General features: G+C 41.4%; 1 protein-coding gene across 1 annotated transcript in view; it reads right to left on the bottom strand.

Moving 5' to 3' along the window:
• The window catches only part of sgip1a (SH3GL interacting endocytic adaptor 1a), a 93,236-nt gene extending 80,880 nt beyond the window's left edge, over positions 1 to 12,356 (bottom strand). Inside the window, exon 1 of the mRNA XM_084066576.1 lies at positions 12,339 to 12,356. The gene's annotated coding sequence lies outside the window, so the exon portion shown is untranslated. The remainder of the gene's footprint in view (positions 1 to 12,338) is intronic.
• Positions 12,357 to 12,669: the final 313 nt, after the last annotated feature.

The raw sequence follows: 12,669 nt of genomic DNA, 5'->3' as shown, positions 1-12,669 counted from the left end.
GGCCCCTAGAGGCTTTACTGCTCTTTTACACCCAACCAGGCAAAAGTGTTTTGAATTGACTGCTATTGCCATTCACAGACTCCCACACTCTCACTAGTGGGGCTAAAGGTGAAGGGGGGGATACATGTTTAAGTTATTATCAGAGACAGAGTTGGGGAGGGGGGGCTCTATACTGTACATTCACTGAAGGAAGTGCTCTGGGGTCACCAAATCAGTAGGATTCATCCTTGGTTTTCCTTTCATTCTGAATCTGACCAACATTGAATGTCATGGACAAAGAGACAACCTCATAGGCCTTTCTCTGACTGGGGACGAATGGTGTATTTAAGGTCACCCTGGATTCACCTCTTTCGAGAAAAAGTTGTTGTTGAAAATAATATTTCTAGGAAAATCTGGAACTAAAAGATCTAGTTCCCTGTGGCTTTTCAACCTTAGTTTAGGACAGGGAGCTGGAAAGATGAGGCAGCACTCAGGTGCACAGGTGCAAACTTCACGCAGGAAAGAGAAGCCAAAATACACATGGCCTTGTACTGCTATAAACCAGGCCAACAGGCAGGGAGAGGAGCAGTCTTTCCCGTATCTACGTGAACCCTAGCATTACTTTTCTGGGCATGCTATAAAAGGCAAACATTCAGCAAAAACAACAACCGATCTACAGTACAAGCTCACAAATCGTCTAGATCGAGCTTATAGATCAGCTATTTTCGGCGAAGAGAACTGGGGTAGAGGGGGGGGGGGGGGGGGGAGGGCCAAGTACAGACCCCTGGGGCACCCGGGTTTAAGTGGTTATGCCTCATTTATGCTGTAGCACAGCAGTGTTGCTGAAAATAAAAGATTTTCAGGCAAACCTGTCATAACGTTATCTCCATTGTTGTTACCTTTACCCCTCAACAAACTGTAAATACTATACAAGACACAAACAAATAGATCCATGCCAAGGAAGAACCTCTGCCCCACATTTTTCAAATTTGAAGGGAGCTAAATAATGAAAAACTTCTGGGGTGCACACAAAAGCCAGAGTAGATGTTAAAATGACCCCAGATTAGAAGTATTTTAAAGTGAAATACTGCTTTAAAGGGCAAGACCACTTTGGTAGAGGTTTGGGTTGTGTAGTTGCCATGGTGTAACAACCAAACAAAAATATTTGCTCCATTGATTAGAAATTGATCATTCAAAATATGATCCTCATTGACTTACATTGTACGGTAAAACAGCTCTCAAAGTCACTCTTTTAGCACGTAAACGAACACAAACAAAGCTGATTCAGACAATAAAGAACATCACCAAACCCAGTACTGTTTTTTTTTTGTACAAATGTCAACTTCCTGCTGATTTTGCGATTCGAATCCACGGATCCAGTCCAGGTTTTCTTCTTAATAAAAATAGCAAAATCAACAGGAAGTTAAAATAAAAAATAACTTTGTTTGTGTTCGTTTATGTGCTAAAAGAGTGACTTTGAGAGCTGTTTCACCGTACAATGTAAATCAATGAGGAGCATATTTTGAATTATCAATTTCTAATCAATGGAGCAATCATTTTTGATTTCTTGTCCACCTTTGGAGTTACACCATGGCAAGGTAACTACACAACCCAAACCTCTACCAAAGTGGTCTTGCCCTTTAACCATTTAAGACCTACATACTTCGTTGTGTGGCGAGTAATACAAGCGTTGTGAGCTTGTATTACTTCTATTATTTCTATTTATGAAACATTTTTTTGCATATAATGGCGTATCCAAAACAGAGACACCCGGTTTAAAGTGGTTAATGTGCTACAGTATGTACAGTATGTCATACTGTGTATGCAATATCATGCAGTGCCGTAATCATCCCTAAACTGGGACTTTCCCTTGGTGCATGTTCCACCAGTCACGTCTCATGTCCTGCAGCCGCACGCCGTTTCCTGCACCCTTCTGTATTGATATCCTTCCAATCTCTTATCCCATCCTATCTGTCCCCAACCACACCTGCTCTGATGAGGGATGATGATTAGTCAGCACCATATACATACACTTATACACCCATAGACACACACATTCGTATATAAATATACAAACGGCAGTAGTTAGTGAATTTAAGCCATAACAACATTCCTTTCAACAGCAGGGAAAGGCCTGCTGGGTAATAAGGCAGGATGCCGAGCAAAGTGCCTACGTGCAGCCCAGCCACTCATGAATCTGCTGGTGTTACTGTTCTGACAATATCCTCCGTCTGTCATCAGCCAAGTCACTGCGCTGCTCTGGGGACCACACACACACACACACACACCAAGGATGAGGGTTTTCAGTGAAATTAGCAGTAGCACATACACTGATAGCACTGATTACTTGATGTGATATCGCTGACTGACTGCCCACCTATTGGTAGACTTGGCTTGTTTAGTCTGTTACAGTCTCATTTTTGAGCGGTGTAGCCGCTCCTATAAGTGGGGTTGGGAATTCGTCTTTCCCTGTACTGTGATTGGCTGACTGTATTCACACCCTTTTCGCCGTACCGTGATTGGCTGACTCTATTCAGACCCTTTGCTTTGATTGGCTAGCGAGACGCATGATGAAATAATAACCTATAAATAGCACCACGCACTTCAAAAAATCCTTTTTTTTAAAAGTGAGCTTCCATCGCTGTGATGACCACTGTTGTTTCTAAATAACACCGCTCACTTCACACTGGGTGTGATTTTTTACCCATGGCATCATGTTCTTAGAGTGAGGCAGGGCAGTTGTTGGCTACAACGGGGAACTGCCCAGACACATTGGGATTGCAACATTTTATTTTGTGTGCCATCACATTAGTCAGTAAACACGTGAAACCTAGTGTCCATATTCTGGGACATAATAAGTGAATATACTGTAGCTGATCTACAAGCTCACAACCCATCGCAACGCAGCGCATTGTGTGTTTTTAGATGGGCCGTTTTCAAAGAGATTTGATGAAGAGGGGGAAAATGGAGGGGACCATGCAGTGCCAGTGAGAGCCAGGGGCCAGAAACAGGGCAGGTCTTGTAAAGAAAATAAAAATAAATTATTCACCAAGAGTGGAGAAACGCCACAGTAGTGAACAGAGGCCAATAATGCAATAATGGCACAAATGAAAGAATAGGGCAGCCTTGTGGTGTGTGTGTAGTTGACCTTAAACATCTATGTCAATCTATGTCATTGTCTACTACGTCATCTTGGATGTCAAGTGAAATAGCTTGAGACAAGCTTTTAAATGCAGTCTCTTCCTACCACAATGAATAGTTCAGAAGTTATGTACAACAATCAATAATATTTTTTTTTGACCACCAATGGGCATCTCAGATACTGAATTAGAGATAAGATGAAGTTTAATGGCCTTGTGTTCTCTTGGTTATGAGGCATTGCAGGCAGAACAGCGACAGAACAGCGAAAATACTGTTCACACTGTATGGACAGTCTCAATAGTTGTGCAATCGCTTTGCTGCTCGTGTAATTTCAAAGTCCACTACATGCAAAAACAAAAATAAAAACAACAATGTAAGAGCTCAGTTGGTTACCAACTCTAATCATGCAGCCACCGCACCAGCAGTCAAGGGACTGCATCAGTGCATGTGCCAGCCACACCAGACAAGACGCAATTCTGTCTGCCAATAAATTAAGGTCTTGAGTTGTAATGGTCTCGTATGACTAAATGTCCCGTTTCACAATTGGCCTGTTCCGCAATCCTGAAGCCCATCCAGACAGAGCCAGGTCCAGGCTCTACTCCAGCCCTCCTTCCCTAACCAAGCTCCAGTCCTCCCCCCCCCCGGCCTCAGGACAGTGCATGGAAAAGATGAGTTCATGCCTACTCCAGCACTGGTCTGCTCTGGTCTGTGGTCTCCTACCCTAATGGTCTTGATGTCAACACTGCCCAATGTGTGCGTCTTACTCACACCAATTACCATTTCCACACAGAGCCCAAATAAACACAGACCAACTTGCTATGCTATCAGCTCGCATCTATAAACATTTCTAGAGCAGCCTAATTAGACCGCTCCCAAGAGCGGTGGGCTTGGCGTGGAGAGCTAGGCTGAAATGACAGAATCAAGTCAAATGAAGCATTTACAAAGGAGATTTTTGTTTGTTTCTTTTTCGTCATGGGATAGATATACTTCCCAGAAAACCTCTCTGGGAAACAGAACATGCAGCTGCTGGACAATATCAATATGTACTAATGTCAAATGAGAGACTCAATGTGAAGTGGCAAGCCCCATGCCTGTGTTATTCCAGACTTTTACTTAGTTGCATCATACGTCAGTGTGGAAAATAGCCGATCTACAGATTCCCAATGCTTGTAGATCTGCTATTTTCAGCACTGATGCCAGTGCATAAATCAGGCTTAACTGAAAAATGTCCCCACCCACACACACACACACACACACACACACGTGTAAAAGTGACCAAAACATGTGTAATCGCAAAATAAAGAATAAATAAATATTACACCCATACTAAGTATCCTCTAAAATGTAGTTACTATGGGCAGGGTTTGGATGACCTTTGCAACAGATTTTTTCTTTATTATTATTTTTGTAATTAAATTATTATCTTAATAAAAAAAAAACGATTATTCGAATATTCAATTATTCTGACCCATCCCTAACACACTTCAGTTCACTTAGTGGCCTGCTCTAGTTTGGCTGGGCACCCACGAGGATGTTGCTAATATAGGGTTATGCATATGCTGCGATGGAGCCGTCTAGGCCTCCCAGTGACGCACCAGTGACGCATAACACATCCTAAAATAGTAGTGCAATACATTTTAAGCTGCATTTGTCTTGTACTGGACAGCCTTGGAGAGAGAATGGCCAGAGAGTGATAGGTAATGAGAACGAGCGTGAATTTGAAGTAGCTGTGTTCATGTACAGTACGTGCATGAATCCATGCGTTATTTCACACAAATTTTGGACAGAGCGAGCTTTAGAGCTTCTAGTCACAGCTGAAAACAATGCGTTTAGTGTAGGTATGTGTTATAGCTAAGCTAGCAGGCAGCAGTCTGATTAACCACATTAACCCTGGCATCCCTATTTTGGGCATGTCATTATATGCGAACATTTTAAAAAGAAATGTCTAAAGAATTAGATCTACAAGCTGACGTGTCCTATGTCACGATGTGTTGTGACTTTGTGAGCATGTATATCTGCTATTTCATTTCACAACTTTCTAAACTTGTTAAATGTGTAGAAAATGAATAATTGATGTCACAAACTCAAAATATCGATTATTTATTTCATATTTAATTTTGCCCTCATCACCCACCCAGCCCTAAAGATTTCTGCATAAAAATGTATTTCTCCTACTGGGAATCGAACCTAGGATCATTGCTGTACCAAACCATTGAAAGCACAAGCACCAACAAATCATTTCCAGGCTAAGCGTTTCTAGATGGGCAGCTCGACTGTTCACGCAAAGCATTGTGGGTATGGCCCTGTGAACCCATCAATCATGAGTACTACCATGGAATTAGTATTACCCATATGCTCTTACCAGCTGGACCAGTGAATACACCTGGTAAATGTGAAGCGATTTCTGACTTGTATCTTCTGACAAATGCAACTTTTATCCTTTTCCCTCCCCAGTGTGTGCTATGCTCTGTCAAGCTGAGTATTGGAAAATATTTTAATTGCGCTTTTTTTTTGGGGGGGGGGGGGGGGGGGGGGGGGACTGTACTAATAGGTGACCTGCACTGCTGGGGACTCCATACACACATCTAGTCTATGCACGCACGCACGCACGCACACACACACACACACACACACACACACACACACACACACACACACACACACACACACACACACACACACACACACACACACACACACACACACACACACACACACACACACACACACACACACACACACACACACACACACACACACACACACACACACACACCTTGCTCTCTTACCCCTGATTTATATTTGGTAGTGCGACAAAATGTGCACACAAGTATAAATCAGGCATTACTCATCGCTCACTTGCTTCACACCAACTCCAGAGTGTCAAATAAGCATAATGTTCTCCTATTTCCCTCAGAGAAATCCTCAGCTCACCCACACACTCATACACTGCTGGTGGACAGCTCAACCATATCCCTCTAACAGATACACTTCCGGAAAGATTCTCAGCTCTGCCTTATATGAGCACAGGGAAACTCGGTGGTGTCTGCATGACGCTCAAGCAGTGCGCCCACGATTTCATCACAGAACATCCCATGCCTGACATTCAGTGAGCTTGCAAATAGACACTTCAAACTAAACACATTTATTTTGTCAAATATTCATATTCTTTTAACAAGGCTACATGTGACCTAATCAAAAGGTCAACATCTGACAGTAGCTTACTCACGAATCTTTACTAAAGCTCAGTGTCTCTCACCAAAATAAATAAGGAAAGAAATGCTACAGAACCAGATGACTCATTCACCCGACATTGGATAATTATTGTGACTATTGAATCTATTTGTGGCTAGCTGACTTACAGGTAACTTGATAATCTCCCTCCCGCAGAAGAACCCCCGGCTTCCCCCATGAGTAATCCATGGTGAGTCCCTCAGAGAACACTTTTTGCTTGACACCAAAGTGACTACTTTAACACTTTCTTATTTACATTTAAATAAGAACATTTAAAAACATTTCTTATTTACATTTAAATAAGAACATTTAAAAACATTTATATTGCATACAGTATATAGTTTGTCTTATATCATTACCTTTATATTTCTGAGAAAAAAATCTCTCGTTATTCAATGTAACCATACCAAGACAAATTCATCAGGCTGTATATGCAAACAAAAACAATTATTGATTCTGCTTCTGAAACAAACTAATCATTTTTTCATCTATTTCCAGTTATCTAATGTTCATCGAGCTGTGTAGGCATGCAAGCGGGATAAAAAGAGCCACCTCCTGTGAGCATGTGACTCACAAATGTTGCCCCTGCTCTTCCTATTTGCTACCGGTAAAAGAAAACTTCTCAATAGGAGACAACCTTGGTTTTGAGCCGCTGTCCTACTGACATCAGCAAGTCTCAACAGGCCTAGGCCCACTGAAAACTATTTAGGCTAAATACCTCCCTCCCCAACCAGACACTGGCAAAACAAGAGTTGTGTATGTACACATTTTCCAAGAAATGTGTGAAGTCCTTTGGTATTATGATCTTCAGCCAATTAAAGTGTCCAGGGAGTTGAATCTGTGTATCTATATCCTGGGGACTGTAGCATCACTGGGTAAAAGGACCGCCCAGGACCTACTGGCTGTTAATGCTGAAAGTTAAGGTTTTCACAGCTCCACATAGGAAAAGGCAAGGAAATTTCCCAGGCTCCATTCCCAGGCAAACCACACCCAAATCCGAAACCTCACTCCTCACTCACTCTGTGGACCAGATTTCCCACATATCTCTAACCTCAAGTTGAACTCACTGGGGCCACATGTGCTGCAGGCCTCTGGGATGTTATCACAACACATCATATCTCCGAAATTAAACACATTTCCTGTGCTCTTGGCTATAAGCACAGTGCCGGTGAATATCCATGTCATCCACAATATTGATGCAAAGATATGAACACATCCGGTGTTCTTTTTCAGTGATCAAATTGCTAATGGCAGATATTTCAATTCAACGCCCTAACAGCTCCCTTACATAATATAAATCACACCCTGAGTGTAATTAATGAAACAGCTCAGTAATTTTCCCAAACAGAAAGTTGTTTTTCTGTTGTGTATGACATAATGCGTTACATAACCTGATACTGTAGAAGCTACAGTATCAGATGGGGGAGGGGGGTGAGCAGCAGCGTCGTTAGAGGTACTGTAGTATCAATTAACTCTTTTTAAATCATGTTTGGGCTGCATTGGAACGGCCCGCGTTCGCCAGTTTGACACTCCTGCGTGTAGATCGACCTAGAAGAAAGCGGCACCAAAACACTCAGCACTCAGATTGTCAGAAGACACGCTTCACTCCTGTCCTCTCTGTCTTTTAATAATAATAATAATACAATTTATATAGCACCTTTCTGAGTACACAAAGTCGCTTAAAAACATCCTCCACCCCTGCAATCAACTGCAATCGATTCCATTTCCCTCTCTTGCTGTGGTGGATCTCAGGGTTATTATGTAATAATTAGAGCCTGACTAATATATCAGTCTAGACACTTTTTGAACGTCATCAGTATCATCAATTATGTAGCATGTGTGTCCCGATTTTAACCACTTATTGTTATTTCCCAGAAACTACTTAATAATTGCACTAACAAGAGCACTGCAGTACTCCGTTGCATGAGAGACAACCTGTTTGGCACACTGGCTTTATCCTTCACGGTATTGATTAAGAACCATCTTCACAAGGGTAACCACAGGCGTACGTAGTTGAGTCACGAAATGACAAACATTAACATTGAAGAAACTCCATGCATCATGGTGGAAGTGAAATGGCTTGAACAAGCTTTCAAATGCAATCCTCCTTCTACGGTGAGCAGTTTAGAATTTATGAACGATATTGTGTTAATAACGAACTGACCTTCTTGAACCCCCAAATTGCACCCTTCAAATAATGATTTACAAATGCATTAAATTAGGTTTCAGGGCCTTGTATAGTGATTTGATTATCATAGAGCATATTGAGACATTGCGGACATTGAGTGACATACACAATACACAAACTACCTTTTTACAATACTGTAGTTTAGCAATCGCTTCTCAAATAATGATGGCAATTTGTGCCTTTCCCTGCTGTCTATTGTTCTGATGTTATTAATTGGTGGTCAGGAAACAGTAACTTAAAATGAACTGAGTAGCACATTTTATTCTTGTGGCCTCCTCTTGACACAATTGCTTGCACAATCTATACAGCTAGATGTGGGCTTGAGGGCTTGCTTAGAAAACAAGCCCACATACAGTAAGCAACTACACTTTAGAAACAAGCCCAAAAAACTGCAACTACAACTAATATTTACAAGCAACTTCACAGAAAAACATGCCCAAAGTCGCTTATAATGGCAACACTGCTTCTGAATTGCATTGCGCACTTAAAGGGCAAGACCACTTTGGTAGAGGTTTGGGTTGTGTATTTACCTTTCCATGATGTAACTCCAAAGGTGGACAAGAAATCAAAAATAATTGCTCCATTGATTAGAAATTGATAATTCAAAATTTGCTCCTCATTGACTTACATTGTACGGTAAAACAGCTCTCAAAGTCACTCTTTAAGCACGTAAACGAACACGAACAAAGCTGATTCAGACAATATAGAACATCACCAAACCCAGTACTGTTTTTTTTTTAAATAAAAATATTAACTTCCTGCTGATTTTACCATTTGAAGATCCGGATCCGCGAATCCAGTCCAGGTTTTCTTCTTAATAAAATAGCAAAATCAACAGGAAGTTAACATTTTTATTTAAAACAAAAAACAGTACTGGGTTTGGTGATGTTCTATATTGTCTGAATCAACTTTGTTTGTGTTCATTTATGTGCTGAAAGAGTGACTTTGAGAGCTGTTTTACCGTACAATGTAAGTCAATGAGGAGCATATTTTGAATTATCAATTTCTAATCAATGGAGCAATTATTTTTGATTTCTTGTCCACCTTTGGAGTTACATCATGGCAAGGTAACTACACAACCCAAACCTCTACCAAAGTGGTCTTGCCCTTTAAGCTGGTTGAATTGTTTTTTTTCAGAGAGAGAGAGAGAAATATAGAAATACAGATATATAGAATTATTTAATGTCAATCAATAGCGTCCTGTCTGTGAGACGTCAGTTCAAATTAATTGGAATAAAAACAAATGTATGTATCGGGTCTGGATCGCATCCTGGTGAAACATCTTGCAGCGTGATCCCTTGTCGGCGATCAATCGTATAGTGTGACAAACCACAACGATATATGACAGCCGATTTAAAAAAGAGACTCATGTAGTGTGAAATACATAACGATCAGATGATCCCCCCGACCACTTTAAAAGTAGTACAGTGTGTACCGGGGTACTTGGCCCCCTTCTTTTCTCGCTGTATACAAAATCTCTTGGTGCTGTCATCTCTGCTCACAATCTATCTTAATCTTATCACTACTATGCCTATGACACTCAACTGTTTTTATCCTCCCCCCTCTGCCAGACTGCCACTCAGGTGGAAGAGCGCATCACTGCATGTCTGGCTGACATCTCACAGTGGATGTCTTCTCACCACCTCAAGCTGAACCCGGACAAGACTGAGCTGCTCTTCTTCCCAGCTAAATCCTGCCCCACGCAGGATCTAACTATTTCCATAGACTATTTCGAACGCCCTGGTGACTTCGGTTCCAACAGCCAAGAACCTTGATGTTGTCCTGAACAGCTCTCATTCAAGGCACACATCACAGCGGTCACTCGATCCTGTAGGTTTGCACTCTATAACATTCGAAGGATCAGACCCTTCCTCACCCAGGAGTCAGCCCAGCTCCTTATCCAGACATCAGTCATATCAAAACTTGACTATTGTAACTCTCTCCTTACTGGCCTCCCGGCATGTGCACTTAAGCCTCTCCAAATTATCCAGAATGCCGCAGCACGCTTGGTCTTCAGATAACATTTTCACATTTCTCACCCCTTCTCCGCTCCCTCCATTGGCTCCCAGTTACTGCCCAAAACAAACAAACTGAATACAAAACACTGACGTTGGCCAACAAAGCAACCAAAGGTACAGTATGGCACCCCCATATCTTCAAAGCCTGATCCAACCCTACAACCCCTCCCGCTCTCTCAGATTAGCTAACACAGGAAAGGTGTCAGAACACACACACACTATGTCTATGTCTTGTGTATGTATGTTTACTATGTTTTGGAGTTTTTTATTATTATCTGCTGTAACATCAATTGCCCAGTTTGGGACAAAATAAACTTAAACTTGAGAACCTTACACCGCTAAAACACCCAGAACAACGCTCCACACGTCCCAGACCCTTCTCCCTTCTGGCTCCCAGACTATGGAATGAGCTCCCCATTGCAATAAGAACTGCAGACTCACTCCCAATCTCCCATGACTTTCGGCCTGGCGGAGACCATAAAAAACACTTTATTAGGAATAAATGTGTTAAAAAGGCATTCCGGTTGTATATTTCATTTAGATAATTAAAGTTCTAGATGGACAACTGATATCAAAGCCAGTCTCCATAACTAAGGTAAAATCACATAATAACTTCAAATGGATGTGGAAGAACTCTGTGCAACACATGATTTAGATACATCTCAGAAATTAGATTCAATTATACCACTTTGTCAAGCACACTTTCTCTCAGCAGCACAACATATCAGCATAATGTCCAGTCTTGCGATTAGACAATTCCAAAAATGCACAGAATGTACAAGGTGAGTTCATAGTGCTAAACAGGTTAATAGGCTCTGTGCATGACTGTAGTTCCCTTTTGCAGAAGGTGGCATTCCTGTTTCCAGCAAATTTGAACTGGAAATGGTTCAAATCTGCTGCAGAGTCAATTAATGAAGCTATGACATTGACCAGGAAGATTCTGTAATGTTTTCATTCTGAGAGGTGAATGAAACCTTTAGTCATTGTGTGAGTGTTTGCCTTGAATTGGGGGGGGGGGGGGGTGTAACTGGTGGATCCGTGAACCAGGGTTTCCAGAGTATTGATTTAAAGGTTTTGCACTTTTATTTAATATCGGTCAAAACATCAGTAATCTGTGTTATGCATGCCAAATTAAAACCATTTCCAACAGAAACCCTGAAACACACACAATGAGCACTAGGGCTAGCTAGCTATATATATATATATATATATATATATATATATATATATATATATATATATATATATATATATATATATATATATATATATATATACACACACACATATATACACACACACACACACACACACACACACACACACAGTGTAGGCTACTGTAGGAATAAACTGTCGATTCCCACTTAGGTGCATAATGTAGATAGGTGCATAATGTATTGAGACCAAAGAATAATACAATAGCAACACAGAGCTCTTGTAAGATCCATAAAAACGGTGGACACCAACCTATTACTTAAATACGACCAAATAAACCCCTAAACCCCAAATAAAAGGGTTGTTTACTCAATCAATGTTGCAACAGCTGAGAACAATATCCATTGCAACAACTTGCCCACGGCCACGCCCTCCTCAGCATTTTGTTAATAACCAGTAATCCAACATGCACTCACTCATTTCCCACTCGACAAAACCATAATATTTTGATATTCGATACACTGTTGCTGCGCAACGAGGAACATCTTTCTGGAAACTTGATTCGCCTGCACTTTACAAAAGTTTACAGAGTTAGTTGACGTGGTGCCCAACTGCTACTGTACCTTACACACGCTTCTGCTTCTGTCCTCTTCTTTAGGCAAAGCAAACGATGAAACAGATCAAAGCTACTGTAGCTGTTAAGTGTAGCCGACGGTGCTGCCGTGATCGATATGCATGGGTGGCAGGTTTGGTGGCTGCGCCTGCTGTCACGAGCCCGAGGGGTGGGGTGGGGGGTAGGGGCAGGGGTGCTGGCTGGGGCATGTAGTCAGTGGTGGAAAAAGTACTCAAATTGTGTACTTAAGTAAAAGTATCAAATGCAATGTGGAAGTACTCTGTCACAAGTAAAAGTCCGGTAATATATACTTAAAGCGCCAAAAGTAAAAGTATACTCAT

The sequence above is a fragment of the Gymnoscopelus microlampas genome (genome assembly GCF_963454915.1).
Source record: "Gymnoscopelus microlampas genome assembly, chromosome: 9".
Lineage (NCBI taxonomy): Eukaryota > Metazoa > Chordata > Actinopteri > Myctophiformes > Myctophidae > Gymnoscopelus > Gymnoscopelus microlampas.
The sequence above is the reverse complement of the archived record's forward strand: the minus strand, read 5'-3'. Positions and strand labels throughout refer to the sequence as shown.